Here is a 22,925-nt window from a genome sequence, read left to right as displayed (position 1 = left end):
TATTAAAAACAAACATCTAAGTATTTTTATGATAACCTGGTTTATGTATTAATTCATTGACTAAAATTTACTAGATTTTTGTCATTGATACTTTACTAAAGAATGGGACTTCACATTAGGTCATAAAATATCAACAACCTCTACTTACACAGAATTTAAATTTTACCATCACTTGCTTCCTAACAGTGCTCTTTTTTTTCTTTTTCTTTTTATTAATAGTTTTTATTTACCAGATATATGCATGAGTAATTTTACAACATTGACAATTGCCAAACCTTTTGTTCTAATTATAACAGTGTTATTAAAAAGATAACTTCTGATACATCTTGATCATACTTGTACTTTTTTCTTAATCCTCAATCTCTTACTCCTATATATTTGTATGTGCATGTGTGTAGATAGGAAGGCAGAGAGATTGATTCTCTTTGCTTTCTGATGAGTGGCAAAGTAGTCAGTCCACAGGTAATAATTAAATACTTTGTGTGTAAATGCTAGATCACTCTCACAATTTCTGCTTTCAAGGAGCTAAAATTTAAATGGTAAAAGCTACATGTAAATAGCTGTACTTACAACATATATCTCGTGAAAATAGAAGGCTTCTAGCATTAGGTGAATTGTGAGTTGAGTCTCAGAGAAAGCCAGGAAAGTCAGGAGGTATAGGTGAACATTCCAGGAATGGAAAAAACCATTAAAGAGTCAGGCTATGCAGAGATAAGGAATATAAGGGAAAGCAAGAAAACCAGTATTGCTGGATCACAGAGTAGTAGATAGAAGGGAGTAAAGTGTAAGAAGACTAGAAAGGTAGAAAGGAGTCAAGTTATGGAGGGCTTTAAAAACCCAACAGAGGACTCCTCAATGATGCTGCTAGGATTAATGGGGATCCACAGAAAATGAGTAAGGAATTGATATGGTCAGACCTGTGTTTTGGAAAATCCTTTTGACAGCTGAGTGGAAAACAGACTTCAGTGGGGAAAAACTCAAGTCAGAGAAACAAAGTTGAAGTTGTGGGGCTTGGCGGGGGAGAGGCTTGCACCAGAGTTGTAGCTATATGAGGAGAGAGGGGACATACAGAAGACATCTTGTGAAGATAAAAAAAATCAGATCTGAAAACATATGGAGTAAATGTGAATAATGACAACAACAAGAAGATCAACTGTGATAGATGGCTAATTTCAATGATCTTGTAATGGAAAGAGCCATCTGCATCCAGAGAGAGGGCTATGGGGACTGAATGTAGATCCCAACATAGTATTTTTACCTTTGTTGTTGTTTACTTGATTTTTCTTTTTCATTTTTCCCCTTTTGAACTGGTTTTTCTTGTGCACCATGATAAATATGGAAATATGTTAGAAGAAAATATGTTTAACCTATATTGGATTGCTTGTCATCTAGGGACGGAGGGGGGCGGGAATTTGGAACACAAGGTTTGCAAAGGTGAATGGTGAAAACTATCTTTACCTGTATTTGGAAAAATAAAAAGCTGTTATTTTAAAAAGTGTGAGTGATAAATCAAGAATGACACCTAGTCTGAGAGCCTGGGTGATTGATAACAGAGAAGCTAGGATAAAGAAGGGAATGTTTTGGAGGAAAGAGAATGAGTTTTGTTTTGGAGATGAGTTGGAGATTAGAGAGTAGGGGCATGCACATGATTAGGGGACAAGATATGGAAGAAAAGACACTGAGAAGGGGTACTCTGCTGCTGCTTTTATCTGGCTGACTACTCCTTCTCAAGGTCCTTTATGACTTTTCTCTCAGTTCCACTCTTGAATCAAGTGAAAGGAAAGGATGTCGAAGTGGCTAGCCTAGATAAAGTCCTCCAGGAGGTCAGCTGAAAAGAAGAGAGAGACAGAATGGTAGACAGTACAGATGGTATGGTCTAGTTAACTTTTTTTAAATAATAATTTATTTCTTCCACATATATGTAAAGACAAATTTTAACATTCATTTAAAAAAACTTGACTTCCAAATTTTGTAGCAATTGCTTACTGTCTTAGGGACAGTGAAGTGAGGTGAAGAAGGAAGTGAGGAAAGGAGAGAGAAAATTTGGAATCCTGGTTTTCTTCTAACTCAAATCTTACCTTCTAAAAGAAGTCTTTCCCAATCCCCATTTAATGCCAAAGTTTTGTGTTGATGTTCTCATATTTATCCTGTAGCTTGTTTGCACATAGCTGTTTGCATGTTGTCTCTTCTCACCTTGTCACTGTCCAGATAACCTGAGTTCTCACTTGGTAATCCTAACAAGACTGGGAATGCCTTGGAGAGCAGGGACAGATTTTTCTTCTTTGTGTCTACAGATTTATCCTTTGCACAAATAATTTATGGAAATATCTTGGTAGGATAAGGAATACAGCATATTATAATGAAAAGATTGCTGAATTCTGGACCCCGGAAACCCAGGGTCTACTCCTAGTTTGGCAAATGGGTCTTTTTCTGCCTGTGATCCTAGAACTTGTCCTTTCTCTGCCTCAATTTCCTCATCTATAAAGTAAAAATATTGAGCCAAATGATTTTCATGGTCTCTTCCAGGTCTGTGAGTCTATGATTCTAACCAGAAATCAGAAGCATGCCTACAGTGTATGTGTCTGTTTAAGCTTTAAGAAAAATGTTTTAAGTTAAAAATAAATGGCACAAAATAAAGATACTTTTGTTTCAAGAAAGATTTTGCTTCATTTAATAGTGTCAAAAATTCTTAGATCGAAAGACTTTTCTGTTATTTTTGCTATTTTTATTTATTTAAGCTGTTTTATTTATTTGTGTAAGTACTGATATAGGCTTAATGCATGTTCATAGTAGTTTTTCTACTTATTAGTTAAAGATGATTTCTGTTTTTAACTTTGGATAATAGCTACATTACTTGAGTTTTCTGTGGTTTATCAGTAACTTTAGACATGTGTATGCTGTTACCACAAGTAAACAGAGTTTAAGCAGATGGACTTGACATGGAATTTTTCCAGTTGCCTTTCCTGAATTTTTAGAACACTGCCAGATTTTAATAGAGATTCAGCAATGAGTCTCATGAACCTGAATAAGCAATAGCATCCCTGGCAGTGTTTATCATTTGATAGAAATTAGAGAAATCAATTTTTTTCTTTGACCCATGTCATAATTTGCTATGTGATACTCAGCAAGATTGTGGCAAATCCTGCTTGTCTTTAGGTTCACTGAGATCCAGCCTGCAGAATGCCACAACATTGCTTAATGAAAAAAATTGTCTCCAGAGGCCATGAGAGGAAAAGAGGCTTTCAGAGGAAAAGTTCCTTTCCGCTCCCTCCCTCCTGCTCTGTACCTCAGTGTGAATGCTTATGTCCACACTGCAGAGGCAAAGCTAACTCTTTTCACTAAAATCTCATTTGTTTTCTTTCCTCATGGAGATTGTCTTCTCATGGTACTGAGATTTTGGGTCATTTTCCCCTTGCCATCACATCACTTCCTGGCACACACTGGCTCTGGAGGAGGTGTGAGTTCCTATCTCACCTCTGAGGCTTCTTTGAATCTTATTAACCTTGATTTCTTTAGTGACCTCTAATGCCCTCTGATGCTCTGGAACCCTGATTCCCCAGGTCTCAGATTTTGTAACTGAAAATGAGCCTAGAGCAAAATGACATCATTTAGAGAGTGCTAGAAGACTTGGGCTAAAGCCCCAGCTTGGTCTCTTACTACCGGAGAGACTTTGGACAAGTCACTTAACTACTGGTCCTCAGTTTCCTCATCTGTGGAGTGAAGGAGTTAGACTAGATGACCTTATTCCTTACAACTTGAAAGTTCTTAGATTATCCCACTACTCTATTTTAAAACACAAATTATCAGTAGCCTCCTCAAGAAATGTTCAATTCTTTTAATGATCAGCGAAAGGCAAATGAAAACAACAATAAAAACAGTACAAGTAGGTACATTCACACACATACTTTGTATTTCATCTGATCTGCACCCCAGCTTGGGACAGGTAGGTGCAGCTATGATTCTATTTTGTATGTGAGTAAACTCAGATTTGGTTAGTGGCTACTTATCTAGGGCCACAGAAATAAGAGTATCAGGTGGAGTTTGATTTGTTGTTCATAGTACCAAGTTCAAGTGTTTCCTACTTCCTCTAAACAACTGAAATACCACTGTACTCACTGATTAGCGAAATACGCTAAAAAACAATTATTCATGTTGACCAATGAATGGGGCAAAAGAAATTTTCATTCTGCTGGATAAGCTATGAAATAATGTTTTTTTTTTTTTTTTTTTTTTTTTTTTTTTTTTTTAAGTAAAATGCCTATAGGCAATAAGAGCTGCTATATAACTGTCCATGTCTTTTAACTTAGTCCTAATTTTACAGGTGAAAAAATTAAAAGTGCTTGAGAAGCCTTAAAAATTATCCAAGATCACCAAAATAACAGTCATAGGGTCACAATTTGAACTCAAATCTTTTGACTCCCAAATCCAGTCTTTAAACAACACTATCATGCCTCCTTAGCCTGGTTTATAAGAGCTATATCCTTCAATTTTCTTGACTTTATATTTAGCACATTTACTGTTTCTCTCTAGGAATATCATGCTCCAACTTAGCCTACTTTCTCATTACATGTCTGCTCAGACGGTTCTTTATGCCTAGAATGCCTTAGAATGGGTTTCTGTCCTTGTCTGCTAAAATCTTACCAATGTTTCAAGATCGAATTTCAATGCTACTTCCCTGAATTCTAGCCCTATAGTACCAAGGGCCTACCAGACATCTTCCCCTGGAAGTCTTGTTGGTATCTCAAAATCAACATGTCATCTCAAAATAGAGCTCATTGTATTTCTTCTGGGAGCTATCTGTCTTCTACTCTGTAATTAATCTTTTCCCTGCTCCAGAGCTCTCTGTTTCTTATAAGGGTACCACCTTCCTCACAGCCAGATTTGTAGCCTTAAGTTTTTTTCTGTAAATCACATTTTCCTGATTGGGGATACAATACCCATAGAGCCCGTAACATGGGGGACCATTCTGCAGTCACTGTTTATTTTCATTTCTAGGGTTATCCTAACCACAGCATGGTTTAGTGGATAGAGTTCTAGATTTAGAAAGTCCTGGGTCATATCTTGCTTTCAGGTGTTAAAGACTATATGACTGTGACATATCATCTAGAAATAGTATGAGATTATCCCTTCCTCACAAAATTATGAGACTCCAATGAGATCATTATGTAAAAGCCTTTGCTTGGCAGGTCCAGAAAGTCTGTAGGTATTGATTATTCTCTTTGGCTAATGACTTCTATTTCATTTGATAAGTGTGTTGGGTTCTTTCAGTTATTTTGTGTGGAAAGCACAGTGAATTTCTAACCAGAGACCTAGAATCCATCTCTGGTACTTGCTTAGCGCCAGATACCTAATTATGAACTCAATAAATACTTGTTAACTTTCACTCATTATCTGAATGGCTTTGGATAAGCTAGCTTTTCTTTTAAGGACATAAATGGATTGTGCCCAACTTGACATGGTTGATTAATGAAAAAAGGCTACATTTAACAAAGACAAAGTACAGTTTAACTTGGGGGAAAGAATACTGTACTTTTGGCAGTGTTCAGTCTCTTCCCTTAGCATGTTCATAATTGTTCAGATTTTCACTACCCTTCTGGGTTCTCAGAGTGTTTTCTTCACAATTTCACTTTAAGATCATAATGTTGTCATTTAAAAAATCTTTTCTTCCTATTTGGCCAGCTACAGATACTTTTTTCCTTTTATTCTTTCTGATCCTCATATTAGTTCTTCTGAGGCTTTTTAAAATAAAAACAAACAATTTGTCTATTAACCGAGTCTTGTGTGTTGTCATTGAAGGTCTCAGTATCTAAGAGGTTTCAATTCACTTGGTTCATGTTTGATAATGTCTGCCTCATCTTCTTCACCTTGCCTGCTCTTCACATCCCTGTAATATATTTCTTACAGATTATAGTTGTCCAGAGACTATGATGTAAGAGCAGGGATTTTTTTTTAGCACAAACCCCTACAATAGTTTGGATTATGTTGGAGAAGGAGTAATTTAGTTATGTTGGCTTTGTTTTTTGGCATCTCTGCTACCATCAGTGAACTTTCCTTTACTTATATGTATTTAGTGAAATAAAAAATATTAGGAAAAAAAATCAAGTTTTACAAAATAAGCAAAATTCTTCTATACTGGATTTTTAAAAATTAGATATTAAATTGTTTATGCACACAAAAAAATAATTAGGAACATTTGTAAAAGCAAATGTGGAATATCATTGCATACATAATAATGATTGAATTTTATAGATTTCTCAAGTCATTAAGGAGTAGATATATATATTAAATGATCATTACTCTGTTCCCTGGACTCTAACAGGATATATTTTTCTTTCTTTTTTTTCCCAGTAAATCACAAACAATTTATTCAATAGTTGCTATATGCCAGACATTGTGCTGGATACAAAAACAGCAAAAAAAAAAAAAAAACAAAAAACAAAAAAAAAAACAATCCTTATTCATGGTGAGCTTATACTCTTATGAGAGAGACGTACATATTTAAATATGTGTAAAAAATATAAGTAAAGGTAAAGAGAAAAAATAGAAGCATATACAGAATTAAATATAAGCTCATTTGGGAAGAAGGTCACTAGCATGATTATTTCTTTTTTAATTAAATTTTCTTTTTCTTTTTTTTTTTTTTAGTTATCTAATGTGTTGGCATCCCCCCCTTCTCTCATTTTACTCTACCTCCCCCTCTAGGATAAAAAAAAGGAAAAAACAAAACCCTTATAACAAATAAGCATAGTAAAGGAAAACCAGTGTGCTCATGCTCAAAAATGTATATCTTATTCCCCTTCAGTCTTCATCATGGTTCCCCTATAATCATGCCTATCACCCATTGATCAAAGCTTTTCGGTATCTTTGATTTTATGATGTTGTTATTATATGAATTTGACTTCTGTTCACTTCACTTTGCACCAATAAATAATTATTATACTTCCCAGATTTTTCTACAACCATTTCTTTTTTTTATTTATTTCTTACAGCAAAAATGTGTTCAGTTGTATCCATTAGGTCAGTCATTTCCCTCTCCATCCCTTTAACTAGATCTTCTTCCAGATAATGCCTTTTAATGATAGGTGGCACTCAGGGTTCTGTCCTGGACCCTCTCTACATATAGAAAAAATCAAGGTCATTTGCCATAAGCTTCCTCATTTCCCCTCTTCCTCCTCACATATCACTCAAGTACTTTCTGTCCTCCTCTCATCCTTCACCCCCACCTCACATGAAGAGATGCCCTCACTCCAAACAAGCTCACTCCTTGCCAATCAAAGTATTCCTTCTACCTGCTCAAGCAACCCCATTCCAATCCGTCTCTTCCAATAGACGGCCCCTCTGTCATTTTCTCTTCTCCCTCAGCTCTTGTAGATTTAATTGCTATCTTAAAAGTAATCATTACTTCAATTACTTCACACTGCTCTCCCACTTATATTCTATTTTTTCCCATTTTTCTGCCCAGTTGTGCAGATATCTGTTCTTTCTTTCTTTGACTGGTTTAGAAAAGAGGGAGGTTCAAATATTTTAAGTTTCAAGTAGAAAATTTAGGGCCTTTTGAAAGTAGAGTTTGGAAGAATGGAAAACCACTGAGGTACCTGTGAGTGTAAGGAGAGGCAGGGATAACAAGGCAAGGATTTTGGAAGAGATTTTGGTATGGGGTATAAGATTGGACTCAAATATGTCATTTCAAGGTCTCTTCAAGCTCTAAACTTCTAAATTACTTAAAATAGGACTAGTCCTTAAAAGAGATTATAAAAAATAAATTAAATAAACTCCCCAACTCCCCCCAATACACACACACAAACCGACCTTCCTCCAAACAGGTCTAGAATGCACCAGACTGAGGCCTGAGGAGGGAAATCCAGACAATCACATCTGTAGTTCAGGTCAGCATAGGGAAACAGAGAGATTTGTTGACTTGGGGTTTGGGGCATGTTCACCAGAACAGAAGCTGGGCTCTGACCCACCAGTAACCAGAAGAGTAGATGGGGTTCAGAGAGAGAGAAAGAGAGAGAGCAGCTGGAGACCAAGAAGGCCACCATTCACTGGATTATGAAGAAAGCAAAGAAAGGCATCTACTTCTGCTTCACTGACTATACTAAAGCCTGTATGGGTCACAAAATGGGACAAGTGCTCAAAGAAACAGGAATATCAGGTCATCTTACTTGTCTCCTAAAGAAATCGCATGCAGGTCAGGAAGCAAGAGTTAGAACTGATCATGGAACAAGTGATTGGTTCAAGATTGGAAAAGGAGTACGACAAGGCTGTGTATTGTTACCTTACTTAAATAACTTAGGTAAAGATCAAGCACATCATGGGAGATGTTGAGCTTGATGAATCAAAAGCCAGAATTGAGGTTATTGGGAGAGAAATCAACAATCTGATGGCAGAAAGTGAAGAAGAATTAAGAAACCTCTTGAGGATGAAGAAGAACGTTTTGTAAAAGCTGGCTTAAAGCTTAACATAAAAATATCAAAATCTTGGCAACTGGTCCCATCATTTCTTGATAAATAATTAGAGAAGAAATGGAAATAGTGTCAGATTGTGAAAAATATAATTATATATGATTGAAGTTCATTAGAAAAGGTCCTGATGTTGGGAAAGATTGAAGGCAAAAGGAAAAGGGGACAGTAGAGAATAAGATGAATATAATGTCATGGAAGCAACAAATATGAGCTTAGAAAGTGGATAGTGGAGAATAGAAAGGCCTGGAGTGCTGTGTCATGGTCCAACAATAACAAAGTTTGTGCCTCATATACTAAACCAAAATCTGCCTCCCTGTTACTGCCACCCACTGTTCCGACTTCTGCTCCTAGAACTAACCCAATTCCTTTGTGCCATACCAGTTTTGAAATATTTGAAGCTGTCTTCATTCTATTTTCAAACCATATCTTTCTTGATCCAGCACTTGTTCCTTTTTGCTATTTTTTCTGTAAATAGAATTCAGGATTTTACATTTATCTCTGTGTTGGAGTGGTACATGTGCAGGCTTGCATCCTGCCTCCTGTTTGTATTCACCCTATGTTGTGGACAGGCTGCCCTGAGCTTTAATTTTCTCATCTGCTACATAGGATGAGAATTGTTACTGTACCTACTTCATGAGTGTTTTGAACAAGATGATTTGTAAACTTCAGAACTTTATAATTATAATTAGCATTAGCATCACCATCACCTTCTCATTCTCATCTTAACTTTATGAAGTCCAGACAGATAAAAATTTTCTAGCGAAAAATTACTTTGTTGTACAGGTATATGAAATAACTTTTTGTAGTTACATAAAAAGTATTAAGATCAGAGCTCATCTTGCCTAGTACAACTCTGATAGCAAAGTAACAGGGATTAAAGTACTTTATCATATGATCTAGATCTTTTTAACCATGGCTCTATGCTTTGAAAGCTATGTAATTTAGAGATTGATCATGTGGGATGACAACATCTACTAAAAGTGTTTTTTAAAAAAATTTCATTAATGTTATGTGTTGTTCTTAAACTTTATTGATTAATACTATGTTCAACCAACTTTGGACCACAATTTAGTTTGCAATATCAGCCGAATTTGATGAGCTATGTTGAAGTCTATTATTATTGTATAAAAATTTGTTATCTCTCAGTCCAGCAAAGAGCAAACTTCTGATATATAATTCTAGCCAACAGGACATATCTTGTTAGGTATTCAGTAGGTGCTAAAATTTTACAGCCTACAATGATATTTCATTGTCTCCTCCATTTCCTGGGATAATCTATATTGATCTCTAAATTTGGACTGCTTAACAAAAAGCCCTTCTGTAGTTTCTAGTGGCAATGACTTAGTCCTAAATTGCTCTCATTAATCTCCCCTTATCCACAAACAACTGCATGACTCTGACATTTGTTTGACTGTTCTTTGTTGACATATTGTGAGCTGAGTTCATATAGTTATCAATCAAGGAAGGCCAATGGATTCTATTCTCAGACCTTAGTTAGTCCATGTCTACATCTAGAGGTAACCTACTTTAAATTTGATAAATTCAATGGTGTTTCTGTGATACAATACTTTATAATTTCTTGGTGAAGTTATGTCTGCTTATTTCAGAAATATTTCTTTGAGTTTTTTAACCTATTTTTCATGTGCTCTAAGAATATTTATCAATTTGTGATCAAGATGGTGGGATGATGAAGAGCAGAGCTGGCCAGTTGCCACATCTATACTCTAGAGCACTAGACTAAATAGTTATTAAGAAATAGAGAATACTTTTCTAGTTTAGGTTTGCAAGAAGTGAGACTCACAAACCTTCAAGAAAGGGGAATGTCCAGAAAAAGGAGCCAGGTGAGGCAAGAGCAATACTGAGAGAACTTATTCCCTCATAAGCCATGGGTTCTTCAGTCAGAAACCCGAAGGAGGTCAGATATCTCTGACTGAAAACCTGATTACTCCAGTAACAAATCACCTGGGTAAATAAGCACCCAAAGAGCTCTAGTTCTGAAAATGAGAATGGGGACCAGCAGAATGGAAAAGTTCTGACTAACAAGATAGTGATCATTCTGAATCCCTAGGAGATATGAAACTTTATAACTATTAACATGACTTCAGTGCCCTTGACCCATAGAATACAGGCGAGCTTAACTTTGTGCCGAGTAAACAAATGAAAGGCCAGTGACAGAGCTTCAGATAATATAGATCCAGACCTAGTAGGGGCCCACAATCCCATCCAAGTGTGTAAGAGCATTTGGAGCCTAGCCCTGACAAGAAGTCCACATTCAGCAAACAAATCTATAAATAGGAACAAACAGGAGAATAGAGGAAGAAAGTAATTACATTGGAACTGCAGACAGACTCATAAAAAGGTGTGTTAAGCTTATGCAAACCTTAAAGTGCTATGTGCTAGCTGTTATTATTATTTACAAGATCTTTTAGGATTCCTGGAAGAAATAAAACAGTGCATCAGTCAAAAAATATATTACAAATGAAATCAGAGCTGGAAAAGAGATAATCAAAAGGAAAATAACAAAATTATACAAGAAAGGCCAAATGTTACCCAACTAACAGATTTTATGATTTGGAATAGACCAAACAGAAATCAGTGACTCCATGAGATAAAAGGAAATGTTAAAATAGAAACAAAATACTGTAAATACAGGAGAAAATATTGGCTGTCTCCTATCCAAAACAACTTGACATAGAAAATTGGTCAAGAATAAGTAATCCCAGAATTATTGAACTACCAGAAAAGCATTCTATCCCTTCCCCACTTCCCCAAAATCTAAATAATTTCAAGAAATTACAAGTGAAAACTGCCCAGATCTGTCAGAAACAGAAGTCAAGCCACCTGTCACCTTCTTGAAAGAAATCCTAAAACTAAAACTTCCAGGAATGTCATGCCCAAATCCCAAACTTCCAGGTTAATGAAAATTCAGCAAGTAGCCAGAAAGTTCTAGTCCAAATATTTTTTTTAAAAAAATCCTAATTGTTGAACTAAAAATTAATTGAAATAAAATCTTTAATAAAATATTTTATAAATTATACCCACATAAATGTTCAACTTTTCTCAACAAAAGGAAAAGGTAGAATGAAACGTTCCATTCAGAATGATTCTTCACAAAAATAAAGACAGAGCTAAATAATTGTAAAAGTATTACTTTCTCATGGTTAGGCTATGCCAAAATAATTAAAAGACAATACTATCAAAACTAATCTTTTATTCAAAATCATACCAATCAAACTCCAAAGGATCACTTTGTAGAACTAAAACAAAAATAATAATCTAGACAAGAACTATTTGTTTTGATTAAAGCAGAAAAAATTTGATCATCAGAACAGATTAAATACACTAAATAATAAATGGTTGTCCATAGCTTAGTATTATTAAATAAAAAAAAAATCACAATTAGTGAGATAAAGTTTCACTATCTGACAAAAATTTGAGAAAATATAATAAATAGGCTCCAAATGAATAAATGATTTAGACATAAAAGGTTATATCACAAATCACTTAAAGAGTCAGGGAAGAAAAATTTTTACATCAAGAAATTGGGAAGAGATTCATAATCAAACTAGGGGTAGAAAAAAATAAAATATAGATAATTTTGATTATATAAAATTGAAAAGTTTTTGCATAAACACAAAGTAGTTAAAATTAGAAGAAAAAAGTTAAATGGGAAAAAACCTTTGCAAGGAATTTCTCTGATAAAGATTGACTATCCAAGATATATAAGGAACTGATGCAAATAAATAAGAACAAAAGCTATTCACCAGCAAATTTATGGTCAAAGGATAGTTACAGTTCTTAATTCCATTGACAGCCAAGTTAAAAATTCTTCATCACTAATTAATTATAGAAATACAAATCAAAAACTCTGAGGTTTCACATTTTTCCCATCAAATTGACAAAGATGACAAAAAATTAAAATGGAAATTATAGTGAGGACTATGGGAAAACATACATAGTAATGAATTCTAGGTGGAGCTATTCTAGAGAGTCTACTTCTCGATATCAATTTGGAATTATCTATAAAAAATTACCAAACTATCAGACATGGTGGTGCAGGTATCCCATCTGAGGGGAACTGGGGCCAATAGATACTTTACTTTGGCAGTGCAGACCCTATTGGGTATTTGCACTAAAGTCTAGCATTCATATGGTAACCCCTGGAAGCAGGGAGTCACCTGAGTGAATAAGGGGACCAGAAAAGGAACTGATCAAAATTTCTTTTCTGATCAGTAGTGGGATTGTGCCATGAAAGACCACTAACCTGAATAAAATAGGAAGACCCAGTTTCCCTCTTTCCCTACAATCCACTCAATCACTAAATTATACTTGTCTTTTGAACCAACCATACTGTTGGTTGGCCTGTATGTAGAATTCCTCTACTCATTACCCCTTCTTCCCCACCTCCCAAAGAGAACCTGGCAAAATATTTTAACAGCTCTATTTATTATAACAAAGAACTAGAAACAAAAGAATGCCATTCAGTTGGTAGTATATGAACCACTTATGGTCTATGACTATAAAAGAATATTGATAAAAGGAAAGGTTCAGAGAGACTTAGGAAGACATGTAGGAAATGATATAGAGGAGAGTGAGCAGAACTAGAAGAACTATTTGCAAAATAACATTGTAATTTCAAAACAACTCTGTAAGATTTAAAGAACTTGATCAATTAAACAACCACCCACAACTCCAGAGGACTGATGATGAAGCATGCTTACCACTAGAGAAGACAGGCATTTTTGTACATGAGCTAATGTAATGAATATACATTACATTACATTACATTACATTACATTACATTACATTACATTACATTACATTACATTACATACATTACATTACAAAGATTTTATTTTTTCTTTCTTTTTTTTTTCAATTCAGAAAGGGAATTGGGAGGAAATAGAGGTTAGTTGTGTTTTAATTGTTTCCTATCAGCCAAAAAAGAATAGATGGAATTGAACAAAAGGAAGTTCAGTTCAAACAGGGCAGCTTTGAATTATTGTTGAATTTTTAAGAATTGAAAAGAAAAGCAAGTCGTATTTAATAAAGATATATTATTTCATGTACACGCCTTGTTATATCTATTCTTTGTATATATAAATGCTAAATTTATTTATTTAAATTTGGAATTTATTTTAACAATAACTTATGTCCATTCTCTTTCTCCTTTTTGGCATGGCAGTAGTTATATTTCCATAGCTGCCTGATGGAGATGTACCATATGTTCTGTTTATATTGCATTTTGGGTTTTTTAAGAATATTTTCCAAATCTTTTATGATCTGCCATTCCTAAAGTGTATTTTAAGACTGTTAGTGCATGAGTGATCATTACTTTGCTTGTGTTTTTCCATTCAGCTTTAATTTCAAATGTCAGCCTCTTAACATTCAGCCATAGCTATTTCTTGATATTTTTCTGTTCAATATAATCTTGCTTAGTGGAGACCAGGGTATTTGTAGGCATTGCCTCCATCCATCAGTTTTATCTGATTTTTAGATTCAAGTATGAAGTCTTCAGTTTCTTTCCGTCCTTCATATTCATTATCACTTTTTATGTTGTTAGGAAACATTCTGTAAAGTAAAGGAATTATCAAAATTTTTAGTGGCTTCTTCTAATTTGATGAGTAGTTAGGTGGCATAGTGGATAGTGCGCTGGGTTTGGAATCAGGAAGACTGGTTTTCCTGAATTTAAATCTGGCCTCAAATACTTCCTATCTATATGACCCTGAGCAAGTCATTTCACTCTACCTACATTTCCTCATCTGTGAAATGAACTGGAAGAGGAAATGGCAAACTATTTCCCCAAATGGGGTCATAAAGAATTGGGTGTTACTACACAAGAAGTGACACAACAACAAATATAACTTGATGTCAGGGGATCAATTAGATTTTTCATTTCAACCTCTTACTTGTTTTTATATTTTGTTTGTTTTTATTTTTTGAGAAGCAGTTGGGTTAAGTGTCTTGCTCAGCATCACACAGCTAGTAGTAAGTATTAAGTGTCTGAGACCAGAGTTGAACTCTGGTCCACCTGACTTCAAGGCTGGTGCATTATCTATAATGCCATATAGCTGCCCCAGTCATCCTCTTACTTGTATACCATACTTATTCCTTTTTAAGAAAAAGATGATATAATAGTCTGTTTAGAGAAACCTACTTCAACTAGAAATAAATTGAAACAGGAACTAAAGCAAATTAAAAGATAAATCATAAGTATATTTCTATTAAATACCAGAGAGAAAAATATGTACATAATATTAGTGTCCCAGTTTTCCCACATCTTCTTGCACATTTATCATTTTCCTTTTCTATCACATTAGCTAATCTGATTGGTTTGAAGTGGTTCCTCAGAGTTGTTTTAATTTGCATTCTCTAATCAGTAGTGATTTAGAATATTTTTTCATATGATTATAGATAGCTTTGATTGTCTGAAAATTGCCTATTTATATTTTTCATTCGTTTATTAATTGGGGAATGATTTCTATTCTTCTAAATTTGACTCCATTCTCTATATATTTGAGAAATGAGAAATATTTCATTCATTCAAATATTCACTTTCAAATTGTTTGAATTCAAATAAAAATGTTTTTTACAAAAGTAAAATTTCCTCTCCACTTTTCTGCTTTCCTTCTAATTTTGGTTGCATTGATTTTGTTTGTGCAAAGCCTTTTTAATTTAATATAATCAAAGTTATCTATTTTATATTTTGTAATGCTCTTTATATTTAGTTTGGGCCTAAATGCTTCCCTATACATAGGTCTGAAAGTTATACTATTCCATATTCCCCTAATGTGCTTTTCTGTGTCTAAATCACATACCCATTTTAACCTTATCTTAATATATGAGATGTTGGTCTATACTGAATTTCTGCCATACTGTTTTCCAGTTATCCTAGCTGTAGTTTTTTTTTTAAATAGTGAGTTTTTGTTCTCCAAATTTGGATCTTTTGGTTTATCAAACCCTAATATACTATGGTAATTTACTATAGTGTATATATCTAATCTATTCCACTGATCCATCATTTCTTAGCAAGTACCAGATTGTTTTGCTGATTACTACTTTATAATACAGTTCTGGTATAGCTAGACTACCTTTCTTCTCATTTTTTCCATTAGGATTTTCTTGATATTCTTGACCTTTTGTTCCACATGAATTTTGTTATTTTTCTAGTTTTATAAAATTAAATTTTGGTAGTTTGATTGGTATAGCTGAGGTTGGGAAAGAAACTCCAAAAGGTTGGGGTCACAGACTGATATCATGAGGTATCTCAAAAGAATTTGCAGTCTTGAACCCATTTCCTAAACAAGGGCAAATTTTATGGTAATTTTAATGCCATTACAAATAGTCTAAATTCCAAGATAATTTATTTAGCAAAGAAACAGAAGCAAGGAGACACATTTATCTAGTTCTTCATGTTATAAATATGCTAATTTTATGGCCTAGAGGTAGGACCCAAGGAGTGGTCTCTGTCTGAAATTTGGTTTTCATTAACCAACAGATTATCATTATTGTCTCAGGAGTTTGGTCCATGGGAAGCCAGAAGCTATCTGACAGTCAGCAATGAACTGAGGAGTAGTCTATTCAGAATCAGATAGATTTTTATTCTTATATTTGGTGTGGGAGGTCCTTGAGGCAGACTCCAAAGCCAGAAGATTTAGAATTAACTGACTTATTGTTAGACCAGAAGCCCCCTAAGGTCAGGGGACCTCAAAATTATTGCTGTTTCCTCCAGAAGCTATATTACATCAGTATGATACTTAATAAATAGGTTTATTTATATTTGCTTGGCCTGATATTTTTCCACTTGTTTAGATCTGACTTAATTTATGTGAAAAGTATTTTGTAATTGTGTTTATATAATTTCTAAGTTTCTCTTTGCAGGTCAACTTTCTAGTATTTTATGTTGTCTACAATTATTTTAAATGGAATTTCTCTTTTTATCTCTTGCAACTGAATTTTGTGGTAACACACGGAGAAATGATGACAATTTATATGAGTTTATTTTATAGCATGTGATCTTACTAAAGTTATTCATTATTTTAGCTAGATTTTTAGTTGATTCTCTAGCATTCCCTAACTACTACTGATAGATATGTTTCCATATTGCCAGTTAATCTTTTTTATGTAATTGATCTGCTAAATATAGTCATGCCATCAAACTCAAAAAGGCCTTATCAGAATTCCTATCAAAGTATTTTCAGCTCATTTTTGCAAGTCATTTGAGACATCAGTGCTGTTTTAGTCATCTGTTTCATTAATATAATTTCTAGTATTTGCATTAAGTAAAGATTTTCAGTGACCCCATGGTTTGCAGATTTTTGTAGCTCATCCTTTAGTCTAAGCCTAACAATGTTTTGTGATTCCCCTGACTAGTCAGCAGTATATTAGTGTGGGATCTGAAGCTGAGAGTACTATTGCCAAAAAGAGATATGAAGCTCTTGCCTATAACTGGTGAGAACTCTTTCCGATTCTGTTATATTGTCTTCAACATGTTTCATCTACATTTGTGGTTTGCCTGATTTATCTGTACTGAAGTATATCCAACAAGTTAAATATTGATATTTTTAAATTATTTTATACATCTTCTTTTCTTGGTGGAATGGAGCAAAAGGAATACCACTCATTTGTCCATGTCAAGATGACTATTACAATAGTTTTGAGGAGGGCTGTCTTGCAACCCTGTGCCACTCCATCTGCTCTTAGATTCCTAGGAGCACTTACATCCTACTGACTTGGTTGCTTAACAACTTATTTTCTAGGTATAATTGACCAACATTGTAGGGTTTCTGGCAGCTCTTCACAGCTATCAAAGTGGTCCTCAGGTCACATAAAGTCCTCACTATGCATCATCCCAGCTGACACTCACTTAATTCATTGCTATATTCCCCTCATGACATGGCTGATGGGTTAGTCTTGATGGGTGTGGGGGATGTTTATCATCATCATATTTAGCACTTTATTCTAACTTGTCAAAGTTTTTTTTGATCACAATTATTGATAAACCAGATGGAATACATCATGGAGTACATCATTCAAATGATCATATGAAGGAGAGAAATAATCTTGTTCTACCAATAATACTATTCTTCTCCCAGTCAGCTAGGATAGAAAGCTCACAATTGCCTGTCACTTTTCCCTAAACAAAGTCCTTTCTATTCTTCCTCTGTTTCTTCCATTAATCTCTTTTTGGAGTTGATGTCAGAAGATCTGGATTAGAAATATGATAACATTATTTACTGTGAGACCTAGATAAAATCATTTAATCTTTCTGGCATGTTACTTTCTTCCTTTGTCAAATGAAACAGTACATTAGTTGATCTCAAACATCTAGTTCTAAATCTATGTTCCTAAATGACATGATTCCATGATTAATTCTCAATATTTTCTTCTCATTTTAAGCCTTTATTCCCTAGATCTACAATGTTTCCTTTCTAAGTATCTGCTTCTTATATTTTTTTCTTTATATTTCATGTCACATTTCCCCCAGACTTATTTCCCATAAGCATATTTTCCCATATTTCTCGTGTGTGTGTGTGTGTGTGTGTGTGTGTGTGTGTGTGTGTGTGTTGTGTTTGTTTCTTTTTTGCTGAGGCATTTGGGGTTAAGTGGCTTGCCTAGGTTCACACAGCTAGGATGTGTTGAATGTCTAAACTCAGGTCTCCCTGACTTTAGGGCTGGTGCTTTATCCACTGCGCCACCTAGCTGCACCCCCCCCCAATATATTTTTTAAAAATACTATTTGGCCATTTTAATTCCTCTACCAAAAATTTTTATATCTCCCTGATTTTTATACAATTATGTATAAAAACTATTTAGCCTGGCATTTAGGACCATGCACATCTGTCCAATGGTAACTTTCCAGTCCAACTTTTGATCCTCCAATATAAACCCTTTACTTTAGGCAAGCTAGTTTACTTACTGTTTCTGGAAGATCTTGTTATGGGCCAGAACTCTGTACTTGAAACAAGGATTCTTACAAGGTGTTAAGTCATTGGAATTGATAAGACAATTATTATCTAGTTTAGCATGCTGACTAATAGTTCTCTAGTTCCATACATGAACTTAGTACTTAATATAGTTCTACAAGATTCATGCCTATGATGATGTAATTATAATAGAGTGTATAAGCTGGGACAAACTCAGCCAGATTCATTCATACCATCTCACACCGTCGTGGTGGCTCTCCTCCTTTGGTAGCTCTCTTCCTTCGCTTCTCCACTGAAACCAAGACACATTCTGGAGGACCTCCAGAAAGCTAGCCGAAGTCCCAGGCAAGAAGACAAGACTTTGAAAGAGAAAATAAAGAATCTAGACTTTACCCCTGGCTATTCTTTGTGGTGATTATTCAACTGAAATGAAGGCTGGTCTAAAGACCTCCAGAAAACTAACCAGAACACTACAGATCTTATACATTCCCACCTCCATTGAAGAAGGATAAAGTTTGCAAAATACATAGACTACTGTATTTCACATACTCTTTGACCCATGAACTTTGTTGATAAAAGCAAGATAAGGAATGTTTTTGGAGGACTTCCATATATAGGGCAGAATTATGATACATAATCCCTTGCCTTCAAGGTACTTTGCAGACTAATTAGAAGTGAGTGAGTGTGTGTGTATGTGTATGTGTGTGTGTGTGTATGTATGTGTATGTCTGTGTGTGTGTGTATGTGTGTGTTGTCTCCCTATTGAAATGTGAACTTCCTAAATGTAGGGACTGCCATACTTTTTATATTTATATCCCCAAGCAATTAACACTGTACCTAGCACATAGTAAGTCTATAATAAATATTTTTCACTCATTGATTCAGAAGATGGTTAGCATTTCACATGGTAGACACTTAATGAATGTTTCTGCATTGATAGGAAAAAAGGTGTTCCAGGCTAAGAGAAGAGTTAGAGCAAAAAGACTGGAAATAGTAAAATAAAAGGCACATTTCAGGAGCAACAAGTATAGCATTATCACTCCTAAAGTGGAAGGTTCATGTTGGGAAGATGAAAGAATGGGAAAATTATCAGTGGGACAGATTATGTGGGGTCCTAAATGCCATGTTGAAGTGATTTTGCTTTGCCCTATAAGAAACAAAAAGCCATGGTACTTTCATGTAATTTTAAAGCATCATAAAATCCAAGCCTGAAAGAACTTCAAAGGACAATCTAAATGAGAAAAAAAAAAAAAAAGGATTATACAATGGGAAAAATGGCTACTTAGTACAGAGAGAGTCTCTAGTTCTGGCTTTTTTACCTCATAAGCTGTGAGGTTTAACTATGGTTCATTCTAGTAAATTCTATACTACTTTGCTTGGAACTGTGATCTTCTGTCATATATCATATCATATCAGAAAGATAAGTGAGTGTATTTGCTATTTCACTTATTCCAGCTCTTGGGAATTTAATTTGGGTGTTCAGATAGCTCTACCAAAAAGTTATTTCCTTTGAAAAATTTAGGTATGTGTCTTTATTTTTCATATTGAAAGTAAATCTTGTTATTACAGATTTATAAGATAGCAACCAGTAGTGTGCCTATCTGTTCTTTTAATTAAAAGTTTCCAGAAAATGCTAAGAAAAATTACATTAAACACAAATAAAATTGATTATTAAATTTTTATCACATTTGTTCCTGGGTTGATAACTGTAATGGGAAAAGGGTAAAAGGAAGATAAATTTGGCCACATTAATAGGCAGGCCCTCATTGGTGGAGTTTTTTCTTTTTTCTAAGCATTACTCTGCCACCAGTGAAGTCTCATTATTTCTAAGTGTCCTAATCAATAAGGTCATGAAAGATTGATTTCAGTAACTGTCACTGTGTTTATGACAAGGAACATATATAGTCATTTATAGAAGTGGTCAGTAATTCCCTTGTTAACTTGGAAGATAAGTCAGTGGCCCCCTTGCATGCTCTTGTTCAGGTGAAAAGAATCTCTACGGTGTCAGTGTCAGTCATTGACAGAGAGGAGGAGACAGATACTGTTAATTGAATTTCCCCAGAGAGAATAAAAATATGTCAGGATGTACTGGATGAAAGGAAGAAGGGAAACCACACCATTGTATGTGGGTTGATTTACCTCTGCTGATGGCTGGGATTAGGTTTTTTTAAAAAGCCCTAAGGAAAAAAGAGGTTCCCTTTTGCACATTAAATGACTTCCCTCTGATAATGAATACTTTGTTTAAAACAACAAGAAGAGTAAGTCTGAACTTACAGTAAAAAAACTGTTTGGATCTGTAACTAGATCTAAGAAGATTTCTTTTAGTGTACTCTCATTTAAACTTTTTCAATAAACAAGCATTTATTTTTTTCAAAGGACTGGTTTTCCCATTGAAGTTCTCTCACTGATCATCCTGTATCTTTCTCCTACTTGATAGTCTGACTGCCTGCTGTGCCCATTATAAAAAGCAAATTGGAGCTATGGCCAAACCATTGCTAACACTGTGCTTGCCCTTTCATGCAGTATAATCCCTAACTCCAAGAGAAGTAGGAAAAGGTTCATCTGTCCAAAATTTGTATAGGAACTCTTTTTGTGGTGAGAAAAAAAACAAGACAAAACAAAATTAGAAAGAAAAAAAAAGGGATGACCATCACTCAGGGAGTAGTTGAACAAATCATGGTATAACTGAGGTTTTGGAAGACTTTTATGCTGCAAGAAATGATGAAAGCACTGTTTTCAAAGAAGCTTGGAAGAATATGTATGAACTAATGCAGAAAAAGAATTTATGGACTAACAACATTGTAAAGACAAACAAATTTGAAAGAATTAAGAACCTGATCAAAAAGTGACCATCCATGATTCCCAAGGACCTATCACAAAAAATGCTTATTTGACTTTCCACCTAGGAGGAGATGGGTGAATAAGCAGAATGAAATACACATTTTTGACTTGGACAAATATGAGAATTTGGTTTGGTTGGCTATGCATATTTATTACAGTGATTTTTTTAGTAAACAATAAAGGGAGAGAAAATAAATGCTTGTTAATTGAAAAAAGTTTAAATTGATTTGTTGTTACTTTTCATTGTGCTCAACAATAATTCAACAACAGATATTCACTACTGTGAACAAACAGAATCCTATATCTGGAGGGAAGGTGAAATGTTCATTAGGAAGAACCTGGCCTCCTAGAGCTGACCAAATAATAGGAAATTGCAAAATCAACACAGATAAATATCAATCTCATTAACATTTGGAGAGTATATTAGAGAGATTAAAAAATATACTTTGTGAAACTTAGGGAAAAGATTTTAACCAAGAGAGAGTATCAGACATTGTATTTCATTTGGGCTTATTTTGAAAATTGAGGGTATTGTAATGAATCCCTGGAATTGTGTTTTGTTGTTGTTGTTGTTGTTAAGTTCAGCACATTTCCTTATCAGAAAGCTATGTCAGTTGTATCCTCTGTAATTTTATAAGATGTTAAAAGAATCAGAAAGAAGCATAGAATTTTAGCACCAAAAGGGACCTTAACAATCCCAAATCTAGCATTGGAAATAGCTTCAGAGACTCTAATCCAAACCCTTTATTCTGCAGTTGAGTAAACAAAATTGGATGTAGTACACTGGCTTGGCCAAGGTCAAGGTCAGATAGGTGAGTAGTGTTGGTGGCTGGATTCAAATTGAAGTCTCCTGGACTTGGTGGCCACTAAGCTGGGCTTTTGAGCAAATGAAAGCAGTAGACAGAAATGAAAGGGGGAGGTGGTGTTCAGGGCCCTGGGTGAGAGAGCCCATATAAAGGCAGAATAGATGGCAAGCCAGAGAGCATGGCAGGATGTGGACGCATCAGGAGGAGGAGAAGGAAATGTGACTGGGAGGGTGGCTAGAGCCAGGTCTTGGGTCAGATCATTAGGAAGACCCTTCGGGCTGCAGTGTGGAAGATGGACTGGCAGTCCTAGTGAGCAGTCAGACGTCATCCCCAACTACATTTAGACTCGGCAATAACGCCTTCCTTCAGAATATGGAGCACATGGTGCAGTTGGTCCAATAAGGAGGGGGAGGCTGTATAACTTCTGGGGCTGGCGCTGTGGTGCTGGCTGCTCAGACCCCCCCTCCCAAGGGCCTGGGGTCTTCCTCAGGCTGCTTCCAGCTTTAACCCTAGGAGATTTGTAGCAAGGCATGGAACGAATTCCCCGGACTGCCTGGGCTGAGAGAGCAGAAGGGCAGGTGACAGGCAAAATGATAGTGAGAGATGGAGAACAATGGGCAGACCAGAGGACCTCGTCTGCAAGATGTCTAGCCTAGTGCCTTCCTACGTCACATTTTAACACTCGTTGGCCAACTCTTTATGACCCTGAGGATCTTACTGTCCTGGGGATTTCTTGGGCAAAGCTCTTGGAGTGGTTTGTTGTTTTCTTTTCCGACGTGTCCCTGTAAATTAGCATGAGGAAGAGATTTAAAGAGAGATGCTCTTGGTTGGGGAATCCAGAAAGTGTCCACCTGGGAGGGGCCCTTTGAAAGCAGTCTTGCAGAAGC

The 22,925-nt window shown here is 35.2% G+C and overlaps 1 protein-coding gene across 2 annotated transcripts in view; it reads left to right on the top strand.

The window, feature by feature from the left end:
- SCAPER (S-phase cyclin A associated protein in the ER) overlaps positions 1–22,925 on the top strand; it is a 370,936-nt gene that overhangs the window by 192,998 nt on the left and 155,013 nt on the right. The gene's annotated exons all lie outside the window — the stretch shown is intronic.

The sequence above is a fragment of the Sminthopsis crassicaudata genome, chromosome 2 (assembly GCF_048593235.1).
Source record: "Sminthopsis crassicaudata isolate SCR6 chromosome 2, ASM4859323v1, whole genome shotgun sequence".
Lineage (NCBI taxonomy): Eukaryota > Metazoa > Chordata > Mammalia > Dasyuromorphia > Dasyuridae > Sminthopsis > Sminthopsis crassicaudata.
This window is presented reverse-complemented; position numbering and strand designations above follow the sequence as displayed.